Source organism: Eublepharis macularius, chromosome 8 (assembly GCF_028583425.1).
Source record: "Eublepharis macularius isolate TG4126 chromosome 8, MPM_Emac_v1.0, whole genome shotgun sequence".
In the NCBI taxonomy this organism is placed as follows: Eukaryota; Metazoa; Chordata; class Lepidosauria; order Squamata; family Eublepharidae; genus Eublepharis; species Eublepharis macularius.
In genome coordinates, this window is record NC_072797.1 from 85,153,787 (window position 1) to 85,164,877 (window position 11,091).

At 54.4% G+C, this 11,091-nt stretch overlaps 1 pseudogene; it reads right to left on the reverse strand.

The window, feature by feature from the left end:
- Positions 1 to 1,602: 1,602 nt before the first annotated feature.
- On the reverse strand, positions 1,603 to 10,765 carry LOC129335126 (uncharacterized protein K02A2.6-like; annotated as a pseudogene).
- Positions 10,766 to 11,091: the final 326 nt, after the last annotated feature.

Genomic DNA, 11,091 nt, shown 5'->3' on the forward strand with positions numbered 1-11,091 from the left:
GAGATATTATTCAGCAATAATTAGGTTAGGTTGTCCTGAGTGCAAAAAAGAGATGTATTAAGTACTGGGGTAGGCCCCGCAAGTGATTCAGCTAGGCAATGACTTCAGCTCATAGTATAGTTTATTGTACAAGAGAAGAACAACTGGCCCCGAAAGGGCCACAATATATACACTCCCAACTCCACCCCATATCCATAACAACCCAATAAGAACGTGGGCTTTAGGATCCTTCATTTGCATGCACACAACAAAAGACATCCTGTTTACTTGATTGCAATTGGCTCCTGTCCAAGGAATAACGATTGGTTGCTGACATCCCAAGTTTTTGAATCATTGAGGGAGTTTTTGAATCATCTCAACAACATCCACCTGAACATACAATTCACAATGGAGAAAGAAAGTGAGGGAAAACTCTCATTCCTGGATACCTTGGTCATCCGCAAAGCAAACTTTCAGTTAGGTCACAAGGTCTACAGGAAACCAACTCACACTGATCGGTACTTACACAAAAACTCCAATCACCACCCCCGACAGAAAAGAGGCATAATGAAAACATTAGTGGATCGTGCAAGACGGATATGTGAGCCGCGCTTTCTCAATGAGGAAATTAATCATCTAAACCACGCACTTCAGGCAAATGGCTACTCCAGAAATGAAATCCGAAGAGCAATCAAACCCAGGATGAATCAAACGACCAAGGAAAAACAGTCACCTACAGGAAAAGTGTTTTTGCCATATATCAAAGGAATTACTGATCAGATGGGAAAGCTTATGGAAAAGCATAACCTTCAAGCAGTATTCAGACCCACCCGAAAAATACAACAGATGCTACGATCAGCAAAAGACAGCAGAGACCCCCTCACCTCTGCAGGAGTATACCGTATACCCTGCAGCTGTGGACAAGTTTACATCGGGACCACAAAGCGTAGCATCCAGACAAGAATAAAAGAACATGAAAGACACTGCAGACTTGGACAGCCTGAAAAATCAGCAGTGGCTGAACATAGCCTAACTCAAACAGGGCACAGTATCTTATTCCAGGACACTAAAATACTGGACAACACTTCCAACTACTTTGTCAGACTGCACAGGGAAGCCATTGAAATTCACAAGCATAAGCAAAACTTCAACAGGAAAGAAGAAACCTTAAGAATGAACAGAGCATGGGCTCCAGTTCTGAAAAACACCAGGCTAACAAAACATTCTATCCCCGACAATAGCCCTGCAGAGAAGATTAGCACATCAAGCACCAATCCATATGCAAAAGGACCTCCTCGGGATACAGTGAAGCCTCCCGCCATTAGCATTCCACACCCTGGGAAACTCTTACAGAATGACTCAGCTCAACCCCACCCCTCCTGAGTAGATACAAATGACCTACATCTTTTCCACACTGTGACACTGAGAGATCTCTGTCTTTTGGTGCTACGCCTCTGAAGATGCCAGCCACAGCTGCTGGCGAAACGTCAGGAACTACAATGCCAAGACCACGGCAATACAGCCCGGAAAACCCCCAACAACCATCCCAATTCCTGCTAGGATTGGTTACCTTAGGAGCCTAGTTCTCCTTGAAGCTAGCTCAATACATAACACCCCTCCCCCCTAAGCTTGGGGCGCCCCGCTCCAAACATAGTCCCCCAGAAAGGCCGGTGGTTGGCGCACCCGTTGGGACCTGCGCAACCCCTCTGTGTTCTGGCTCCCCGCGGTCGGTCCCTCGCTATCGGTTGCCGGTTCCCCAGCAGGAATGGAGGGGGTTGTCTCGGCGGTGCCTGCAGCGCCGTGTGTCATTGGTAGCGGGTCGTGGCTTCCCCCCGGCCCGCCCGGGTGGCTCCCGGTTGCCGCGCCAGCTACCTCTCTAGTCTCTGTGACACAAGGGGGCAAGTTACCGTCCCATTCCGGCTCTCGCGGTGGCCATCGTTTCCGCAGCTGGTCGATGTGCCGGCGGTAGATCTTGCCCTCGGAGTCGGCTACTTCGTAGGAGATGGGTCCAGTAGTCCTGGAGATGGTTGCCGGTATCCAGACTGGCCCGGCCCCGTAGTTCCGGGCATACACTCGGTCGCCTGGCTGGAACGCTCGGGGCGGGTCCGGCGCCTCCGTCTCTCCTTTAGCGTCGGGTGCGAAGTCTGGGTGCAGCCGATCCAGTAGTGTGGTCAACCTCCGCCTCATTAGCAGCTCTGCTGGGCTCCGGCCCGTCGTGGCATGGGGGGTGATGTGTTGACGCAGCAAGAGGTCCGCCAGACGCTGGCTAAAATCCCCCCGGCCGAGCTTGTGCAGTGACTCCTTCGTTAACCTCACCATGCGCTCCGCTTGCCTGTTCGTGGAGGGATGGAACGGCGCCGATGTGACGTGCCGGATGGCATTGTTCTCCAGGAACGTTTGAAATTCCCGCGACGTGAACTGGGCGGCGTTGTCCGACACGATGGTGTCCGGCAGCCCGTGTGTTGCAATTAGGCGCCGAAGGGCGCGGATAATAACTCCCGACGTCATGGCTGATACCGGGACTACCTCCAGCCACTTGGAGTATGAGTCCACAACGACTAGGAAAGTGTGTCCTTGGAAGGGGCCCGCAAAGTCTATGTGGAGCCGCGACCATGGCGTTCGCGTTGTCTCCCAGGCTCGCACCGGAGCTTGCGGCATTTCGGGCCGGGCTTCTTGGCAAGGCTGGCAAGCCCGGACCCATCCTTCCACCTCCCTGTCTATTCCCGGCCACCACACGTAGCTGCGGGCCAGCGCCTTCATCTTTACTATCCCTGGGTGCCCCACGTGCAGCGCCTCTAGCACCCGCTGTCACAGCTTGGGGGGAACGACGGCCCTGCTCCCCCAGAGTAGACACCCTTTGTGCACTGATAGCTCAAGCTGGCGGGAGTGAAATGGTTGGAGCTCAGGTTCAGCTCCCCCCGCTGGCCACCCCCTCCACACCCAGTTGAGGACCCGGGAGAGAGTGGGGTCCTTGGCAGAGTGTGCCGCTATGTCCGAAGCCACAAGGGGGGGCTGTGGCAAGTCCTTGATCTGCATGACCCCGTGGGCCGGTGAGGGGTCGTCGGCAGGCTCTGGCAATGGCAGGCGGCTGAGGGCATCGGCATGCCCAATGGCCTTCCCCGGCCTGTAGGACAGCTGGTAGTCATAGGCAGGCAGGAACACCGACCAGCGCAGCATCCGGGGCGACATTACTTGCGGCGTTTGCCGGTCCGCCGCTAATAGGCCGAGTAGCGGCTTGTGGTCTGTGGTTATCTCGAACCGCCGCCCGTAGACGTAGTCGTGGAACTTCTTGACTCCTGCTACCAGTGCCAGGGCCTCCTTGTCGATCTGTTCGTAGTTCCGCTCAGCTCGTGACAGGTGTCAGGTCCAGTGTATATGTAAACTGTACTGACTCCATTTTCTAATGCTTTTAGTGTTTAAGTGCTTTCCCCACAGGTGCACCACTTCCCAGGCAGATTTCTCACCGGAGGAGATTGTTTTGTCTAACACCGTTCCATCAAGCATTGGCCTTGAGAGAGAGCAACTTCCCAAGACTGAAAGATGTTGTTTTGAGAACTGTGGGGGGAGGCTGGCCCAGCTGGGAACTGTTACTCTGTACCTCATGCTTTGCCCTTCATTGGTAACAATGATCGTGTACCATCCTGAGTCTCCTATTCAGGACAGTGGACTATAATGGACCTTTTCTGCAGTAAAGTTTCCTTATTCAAACAATGGACTCCTGTTTGCTTGTGAGGGGGAACCTGTAGGAAGAGCCTTATTTAGCCACAGTCTGACATTTTGTTACCAATCATGCCTGAGTCGGGCCCAGCGGAATCCAAGGTAGTCCCGGACAGGGATCCTTTGTTTGATCCGTATGCGTCTCCCGACAGTCAACCAGCGCAACCCCAAGAACCTCAGGAACCTGTGCCAGCAGGGACCGGAGCTTCGACTACTACCCCGCCTCTCATCGACCTCGGCAGTGAGGGGACAAGGCCGACGGCTGCTGCCCTCCCCTTGATCTCGTTACCCACACCGTCGGAGTGGGGGGCCAGACCCCGAGAAACGAGAGAGCGCCGGGCCAGCGGGCTACATCCACGAGCTTCTATGGACGGGCGCCGAAGCCTAGAGACTGTCCCTGAATTGGACAGCAGCCAACCGTGGCTGTTTTGGAATAGGACGACCGAACAGACGGACGGGGACACATCCCGCCGCGGCGTTCTGAGTTGGGATTATACGGAACTTGCCCCGTGGAAAGAGCCAACGGAAGTTCCTGAACAAAGTTGGGTGCAGATGCAAAGTCGCACCCTTGCTGTAGATTCAGGCATCTCGGCAGTGACGGGTCTAGCCAAAGGAATTCTAGCAGCGAGATCGCAAGTCGATCAAGGAGAGCCCCCGCCTTGGGGGCCGTTTTCCCCGGTGACCGCAACTGAGGGAGGTTCCGTGATGGGGCAACCGGGTCCAAGTCGAATACAACAGTTGGAAGCTAAACTGATCGACATGGAGGAAAGTTTGGCACATGCCATTCATCTAATCGCAGCGATGGGGGCAGGAGAGAGACTATCACCTGAAGAAATGGCTGTACAAATAGCTACCCTCCAAAGCGTTATTTCCTATCCGATGGATGTCGCCCCGTGGCAGCCGCCGCCCTCAGGAGAGGAGGAATCCTGTCCTGGGGAACCGGGGGAAACTCCCTCGGAACTTCCTAGACTAGACGAAGTCCCGCCTCGCGGGGATACTCCAGTTGAGGTACTTGGAGAAGCTCCAACGGAACCCCCTAGACCGGACGGAGATCCACCTCCCGGAGATACTCCAGCTGAGGTGCCTAGAGACGGGGAGGAAGGGCCAACCCGTCCGACCGCGTCGCTGGTGATACCCCCTCCTGCTTCTCCAATAACGGTCCGGCCGGATCAGTCAGAAGAGCCTCCGGCTCCTCCAAGGGAGGGATTGCCACGCCAACAGCCAGAAGTTGTTCCCATTCAGCAAATCCCAAGGGAAGGTCTACCGGTGCCACAGGAACAGCCTCTGCTTCCCAGAGTAACGACGCCGGGAGGGGCAAGCCCACGCGGCCCACCACCAGTCAGGCCTTCGCCGCTGCGGCCCCTCCCGCTTCGACCGCAATTAATACCTTTACAGCAACCGATACGTGTGCCTCAGGACCGACCAATATTACCACCTCCTAATCAACCGGCGGGGCCTATACCACTGCGACCCCACCGACCCGCCCCTCAGCGGCCAATCATGACCCAACCGCTACGGCCACCTCCACCTCAACCGCTACTGCCAACGCCTCCGGTGTTGCCACCACCAGCACGGCCGCGGTTGCTGCCGCCCGCCCGGCCGTTACTACCGCCACCAACCCAACCAAGACCACCACCGCCAGCCCAGCCGGTGTTACCGCCGCCAGCGCAGCCAGCACCGCCGCCACAACCGGGTCCCCAACGACCCCTCCTCGTACCGCAAGGGCCATTGATGCTTCCGATGGACTTTTACCCAGCACCGGCTCCGAGACAAGACCTTCCTATGGGCTGGGTGAAACTGGAAGCTACTTTTGATGGGGATCCCTCCAAACTGGGATTTTTCCTAGTGCAAGTAGTACAATTCTTCAACCGGTGGGGACACCTCTTTGGTAGCGAGGCCAGCCAAATTGAGCATCTCGGTTCTCGCTTACAAGGTAAAGCAGCGGACTGGTATGTAGGTCTATACAATATCGGGGCCCCAGAACTTAATACTCTCCAGGGGTTGGTGGATGCTATTCGAGCACAATACGAAGACCCCTTAGAGGAAACTAGGGCCCGAACAGAATTGCAAGCCATTAGACAAGGCAGCATGTCGGCAAGCGACTATATTACGAAATTCCGACAACTAGCTGCTAAATGCCCTAGGTGTGAGGAATCCACCAAAATTATCCTGTTCAAGCAAGGGCTAAACCCGAGACTCCTAGATAGAGCCCTTATGCAGGACAATCCTCCTACTCTATTAGGCTGGATCCAACTTGCATGCGAAGTTGAAAATCGCATTTTGGAAGTCCGTTTGGTTGAACAACAACAACAAACGGGACAAAGAAGACCATTGACTCTACAAAAGGGAGGACGGGGCGCTGGATATGCCACCCGTGGAGCGAGAGATGCTAGATGGCAGCAAGGGCTGTGTTTGCAATGCGGACAAGCCGGTCACTTTGCAGCACAATGCCCCCACCGGCCTGTGCAAAGACCTCCACTCCAACTACGGCGTCCAACCCTTACTCCATTTCCTACACTCCAACGCCCGACTCCAGCTCCACGAGCGAACAGAGGTCGCGGCGCTTCCCAGCGACCAGCCTCAGAAAGGGGGCTGGAGGAGGAAGAAGTCATGGAATACGACCCCGCTTCCCCAAGTGTGGAGGGGAATCCAGAAAGCCCCCTGTCGGGAAACGAAATGGATCTGTCGTGAAAGGGCCCAAACGACAGATCCACCCCAAGCCCGTCCCAACACGGGACCGGCCGCCTGGGTCCATACTATTCCTGCCAGTGACTTTGCTGAACCCGGAGAGGAAGATGCACATTCGTGTACAAGCCCTTATTGACTCGGGCTGTTCAAGAGATATCATCGCCCCAGCCCTAGTCAACGGATTGGTCCTGCCAGTCCGCGAATTGCAGAACCCAGTAATTTTTGAACAAATGGATGGCACTAACATGAACCCTGTTACCACCGAGACCATTCCAGTGGTCACGGGCATGGGCCAACACTGGGAGAAAAGATCTTTCGTCATCAGCTCGACGGCCAAATACCCGTTGATCTTAGGCAGCAAGTGGCTCTGTGATCACAACCCCCACATTAATTGGGCAGAAGGGTGTGTCACCTTTAATCACGCTAACTGTAAAACCCATCGATGGGACCAAAATTGGGGTAGTGATCCCTCCCACACCGAAAAAGCTCTTCTCACCCGGGAGGACATAAAACAAATACCCGAATATTATTGGCCGTTCCTGAACGCTTTCTCCGAAAAGGAAGCAGACACCTTGCCCCCGCACAGAAGAACCGACTGCGCAGTAGAGATATTACCCGGGGCCTCCCTGCCCAAAGGCCGACTCTACCCTATGAATCCCCGTGAACGGGAAGAGCTACGGAAATTCATCGACACCAATCTCCAAAGGGGGTTCATCCGCCCAGCCAATAGCCCCCATGCGGCTCCAGTCCTCTTCGTGAAGAAAAAAGATGGAGGACTCCGGCTATGCACGGACTTTAGAGGACTTAATGCTGTGTCAACCAACAACGCCTATCCCATCCTGCTCATCCGAGACCTCCTCAACGTCGTGGCCCAAGGTAAGATCTTTACGAAATTAGATTTGAAAGATGCTTACTTCCACGTTCGTATAAAGGCAGGGGATGAATGGAAGACAGCGTTTAATACGCCCCTCGGACAGTTTGAATACTTAGTTATGCCGTTTGGTTTAGCGGGAGCCCCTTCAGTTTTTATGTCCATGATAAATGAAGTATTACATGAATTCCTCTATAAAGGAGTTGTGGTGTACCTTGATGACGTATTAATTTACTCAGACACCGAGGAGGACCACATTCAACTAGTTCAAAAGGTTCTGGCTGTATTAATGAAAAATAAACTGCCCATCAAGCTATCCAAATGCGAATTTCATAAAACCGAGCTCACCTACCTCGGTTACTGTATTTCCTCAGAGGGTTTGAAGATGGATCCATCTAAAATACAAGCGATCCAAGAATGGCAAACTCCCACTACCCGCAAGGAATTACAGTCCTTCCTTGGTTTTGCCAACTTTTACAGAGACTTTATTGCAAACTTCGCACAAATCACGCTCCCCCTAACAGACCTATTAAGAACCAATGATAAAGGGGACCAGGCAAAGAAACCCTCCTCCAAAATACAATGGACATCCAATTGCCAAACAGCCTTTGAATGCCTAAAAAAGCAATTCGTTACAGAACCCGTCCTCTCCCACCCCAATGAAAACTGTCCTTTCATAGTGCAAGTCGATGCCAGCGATACAGCCATTGGAGCGGTTTTATTGCAGAAGGGGGAGGATGAAAGGCTACGGCCTTGTGCATTCCTTTCAAGAAAGTTCTCTGAGGCTGAGAGGAATTGGAATGTATGGGAGAAGGAAGCCTTCGCTGTCAAAGCAGCCCTCACTAACTGGCGACATTGGCTAGAAGGGGCAAGGCACCCTTTCGAGGTGTGGACTGATCATAAAAATCTGGAGGCCCTTCGAAGCCCCCGCAGACTGAATGCCAAACAATTACGATGAAAAAGAAAAGTATGGCCGTTTCTGCAACCGCAGTAGAGACAAGGGAGGGGTTACCCACAGAAACGTCTGCACTCTATGTGCACGCCACAACAATAATGAATGATTATACAATTTTCAAAGTGCAAGTGCCTCTTGTTCATTGAGCCAATATTGCAATTCATACAAAGACCATTGCTCATAGGACAATTCATACATGTGCAAATCGTACAAGTGCAAAATCATACATGTGCAATTTCATTTCTGGTGCAGTACAACTCTACAATACCAGGTATATAAATAATACAATGAATTTTATACAGCTTCACTCCTTCCTCTCCTTCAACTAGTTCTTCCCAAAGGTGGTGTAAAGCCCAAATAAATTCCAAAGGAGGGAGTGGAGACCGCCACGCTCAATCTGGGGCCGGCTACGAACGCAGATTTCGTGCCACCTTCTTCAGGAGCGTGCCATAAACACTCCCCAGTAGAATGTCACCACCACATTTCTCTCATCGCCTGGTTAGTAGGTATGCTTGTTCTCTTCTTCTCTCTTCCTAGGAGCGAGGTGGCGGAGCTTGGGAGATGGCTTGCACCTTGCTATCCGTTGGGTGGATTCCGTCTGCATCGATGAGGAATCCTAGGAACTCTACTCTGGGCACGCCGAACTGGCACTTCTCCTTCTTTACCTTGAGTCCCATGTCTTGGAGGCGGCGCAGCACTTCCCGGAGCCTGTCGGAGAGCTCGGAGGGGGTGGATCCCGCGATCAGGACGTCATCAAAGTACGGAATGACGCCTGGGATTCCCCGCAGCAACCCCTCCATGAGTCCCTGGAAGATGCCTGGGGCTACGCTCACCCCAAATTGGAGTCTCTTGACCTTGAACGCTCCGCGGTGGGTCACTATGGTTTGCGCCTCCGCGGTAGCTTCATCCACTGGCAGTTGCTGGTATGCTTGTGCCAGGTCGATCTTTGCAAATATGCGTCCCCCCACTAAAGATGCCAGAAGGTGGCTGACCACCGGCACGGGGTACGCGTGTTGTTGCAGTGCTTTGTTGATAGTGCACTTGTAGTCCGCGCAGATTCGCATGTCCCCGTTGGCCTTGATGGGTGTGACGATTGGTGTCTCCCAGCCGGCATGCGACACGGGCTCGAGAACTCCCTGTGTGATCAGGCGGTCCAACTCCTCATCTATGCGCGGCTTGAGGGTGAAGGGGACCCGGCGTGCCTTGAGGCGGACTGGCGCTGCAGTTGGATTCAGGTTGAATGAGAGGGGCGGGCCCTTGTAGCAGCCGAGGGACCCATCGAACATGCCGGGAAATTCTTCGCAGACTGCCCGGATGCCTGATTGGCTGACTTGTTGGACCCCGGTGACGTGGATGCCCAACGCCTCGAACCAATCAAGCCCCAGCAAACTGGTGAGGCGCCCCTTGACTACAACCACACGGAGGGGGCCCTGGAACTGCTTGTAGCTGACCTTGACTAGGCCAACTCCTGCCACTGGAACCCGTCGTCCCTGGAAGTCCGTCAGGATCAGGTCGCTTGGCTCTAGGCGCTTGCTCCTCCCGCCGGTGCACACTCGGTCAAAGAGGTCCTTCGAGATGATGCATAGTGCTGACCCGGAGTCCACTTCCATCTCGCATGGCGTTCCCTCGATCTGCACTGTGACGCGTATCTTTGGCTGTACTGTCGCCTTCGTGCTCAGGACAAGAGTCCTGACTGCGTGCTCCTCTATGGCATTGCACTCGTTGGACCGGCGCAGCCCCTTCTCTGCTGGTCACCTCGGTGGCGGGGAGCTTCCCTTCCTGGCTGTCCTGCAGGCGCGTGCGATGTGGCCCTTCCTCCTGCATGCTCGGCATTCTGCATCTCTGAATGCGCAGTACCGCCTCTCATGGGTCCCTCCACAACTGGCACATGGAGGCCCCCTGTACTGCTGCTGCTCGGAGCGCCGGGATCTGGTGGCTTGCGTCCGGTTGACTTCGTCATCCTCCTCGGTGTCGCTCGCGAGGCCCTCGTGGTGAATGGGTTCTGCTCGTTTGGCCAAGGTCGGGCTGCGCGACAGCCGCACCTCCTTGGTGGACCGCTCGGCCGTCTCCGCTGCGAGGGCTTCCTCCAGGGCCTCTTTAAACGTGAGCGTCTTCTTTGCAAACAGGCGCCGCTGCAGCTTCTCGTCCCGCAGACCGCACACCAGTCTGTCTCGCAGAGTATTCTCGAGGTCTGGGAAGTTGCATTTCCTTGCTGCTTTCCGTAAGGCGGTAACAAAATTGCTAACGGACTCGCCATGTGCTTGGTCTCGCTTGTGGAAAACGTGACGGCTGGCAACTTCCGACGGCTGCGGTGAGACGTGGTCTCGGAGCTTGTCTTTGATCTCGCTGAACGCCAATGCCTGGAGCTGTGCTGGCGCTACGAGCGCCCGGGCGATCTCGAACGTGGTTTTCCCACAGACACTGAAAAACGTGGCCCTTTGCAGCTCAGCGTCTTTCAGCTTATTTGCTTCAAGGTAGAATTCGAACCTCGCAATGTAGGACTCCCAGTCCTCGGAGGTTGAGTCAAAAGGCCCAAAGTGGCCCGCGGTAGCCATTGTCCCCTTGCGCTGGCGGAGGGGCGAGCGAGTGCGGCTGGACAAGGCGACAATTCCTTGCTGGGCGTGATTCAGCTCTGTGGCGCGGGGCTGCTTACCCGCATGTAGTGATTTTGCTCTGGGCACTCCTCTTGCGGGGCTGCATACCCGTGCTGCATCCCACCTTCGTCGCCAGTATTAAGTACTGGGGTAGGCCCCGCAAGTGATTCAGCCAGGCAATGACTTCAGCTCATAGTATAGTTTATTGTACAAGAGAAGAACAACTGGCCCCGAAAGGGCCACAATATATACACTCCCAACTCCACCCCATATCCATAACAACCCAA